Genomic DNA, 2,338 nt, shown 5'->3' with positions numbered 1-2,338 from the left:
AAATCTCAGCTGAGGTCATTAAACTGCCACACGGGTTGTACGTGAGGACTGAGGCTCAGGAGGAACCCATGGACACCTAGAGGAAGGCTCTTTTACAAGGTCTTCTTTGACTTGAAAAACACACAGGGATTAATCTGACTAAAATAATATATATTTATTATTTCCATTCTGGATTTTCTCCAGGACTTTGGAAAAGATGCAGCACACCTCACCCTAAGTGGACAATCGAAATAAAGTTAAGCATACCTTTGAAAGTGCCTCCTTCTAAATCTGAACAATTAGAAAAGCTGAACTAATTAGTTCAGGTGCAGGCATTGGCATTATAGACACGTAAAATATGGAAAGGCAAGTCCTTAAATATATTTTGGGGAGAGATTCATCACAATTTTTTGCATGAAGTTTGCACCTGAGCAGACTTGATGCGACTGGCCACAGTCTCAGTGCTCTCTGCACAGACGTGGAGAGGAAACTGAGGGAAGGGGCAGCATTTCTCTGCAGCTGTGTCCAGTGCTGAGCCTTTGGGCAGCTCAGAGGGGAGCAGAACCCCACTGACTGTCAGAAGCAGCTCCTCTTCTCTCTCACACACGGGCAATACAGTATCTCTGCCCTCTGGAAGTTCTGAATTCCCCTATTTATTCCTGCTTATCTGAAGTTAGATTCCTGTGTTCCTGTCAGCGCGTGGGGGTTTGTTTCTTGGTGGGGTTTGTTGTTATTGTTGGTTTTTGCTTTTGTTCTTGTCTTGTTTTGTTTTGGGGCTTTTTGTTTTGGCTTTTTGTTTGGTTTTGGTTTTGGTTTGGTTTGTTTTTGCTGTCCCATAAGAACATAAACACTGTTAGCACATAGAGGAGCTATTAAGAGAAACAATTCCATGGAATACAGAAGAAGTAAGGAACAGTCCCTTGAAACCTTGGAGGCTCTAATCCCATCAGTGTTTTCTCCAGGCTGGGATTCTGTCTGACAGGAATCTCAAGCATAACTGTGCATGTGCAGCTCTTGAATATGCACCTTTTAATGAGACACAGGAACAGGGGCTCAGGCTCTAAAGGACACAGAGGCTCATTTGAGTGTTGGTTCGATGTTGTGTGTGTTACTCTTCTCTCAGTGTGTATGAGGACACAAGAGTAAGTACATGTGTGTGAGCTGATGTCTAAAAGCACTCTGTTCTGAGATTTCCCTGTGACTAGTTATAAAAAATGGTGCTGCAAACCCATTTTCCACTCCGAGACTTCTCCCTTCGGAGGTGTCCTTCTCCAATGTGAAATCTGCCTGGTGTTCTCTCTGTTTTCTGGCACCCCACAGGGGAGGTAATTTGCAGAACATACCCTTACATTTTTAATCCACATGACAAAGCCTTTAGTTCCACTGAAGGATATAGTACAGGAGAGTTTAACATTTTGGAGGCCTGTGCACACTGACACACAATCAAAGCAATTTTTTCTGACCTCCTACTGATTTATTTTCCAGCCATACACTAAAACTTCAGTCGAGACACTGAGTTTTAGCCTCTGAACCTGAGCTGTGTAACACTTGTCAGGTTATTATGACAATTTCTTACCCAAATCAAACAATAGATTCAGTATCAACTGATTCCTCTGGCTGTTGTAGCATCTTTCTATACTTTCCACATAGAACATTCTCATCATTTTACCACAAATGAGATTAATATTGAGACAGACAGTGATATCTCTTGATATTTGGATAGAGTGCAGACACTTTCTGTTGAAGAAGAAAAAAAAACCTGCCTTCCAAAAACACTAACAGGAAGCAAAATAATAATGAAGAAATCTTTACCAAGCTACAATCAAACGTGGTGATGTTCCACAGGTGCCCACAAGATTTCTTCAAAGTTATGACTTCAACTTAACCAAGTGAAGGCAAGGCTGTGGGAAGGGGTACCATGGCTGAGATCTTTTATAGGAGTGAAAATTAAAATCCCAATGGAAAAATTTGAGTGGATTTAATGGAAACATATATTCCTAAAGTATGGTTTGACCAGAATATTGAAATTTATGAGTGTAACTAGTTCATTAGGCACTTTTATGATCATTCACAAGCAGAAGCTGGAGTCCTTTGGATAAGCTTGTCTGGAAATCACAGTAAGTTAAGCAGAGATTATCTCCTGGTGCCATGATAGAATTAACTAAACACTGTCTCAGAATGGTGTCTTGATTGAACATCTTATCATTCCTTAAATATGCTCTAACATATTTTATCCTGTTACTATTTATGTCACTGCTCATTCAGAAACCCAGAAGATAGGCCAAAAAAAAAACCAGATAGACAATCCTGATATGTAAAAAGATGCCACAGTCACTCCAGAATTCAAGCTAAATCAGTG

The sequence above is a fragment of the Sylvia atricapilla genome, chromosome 2 (assembly GCF_009819655.1).
Source record: "Sylvia atricapilla isolate bSylAtr1 chromosome 2, bSylAtr1.pri, whole genome shotgun sequence".
NCBI lineage: Eukaryota > Metazoa > Chordata > Aves > Passeriformes > Sylviidae > Sylvia > Sylvia atricapilla.
The sequence above is the reverse complement of the archived record's forward strand: the minus strand, read 5'-3'. Positions refer to the sequence as shown.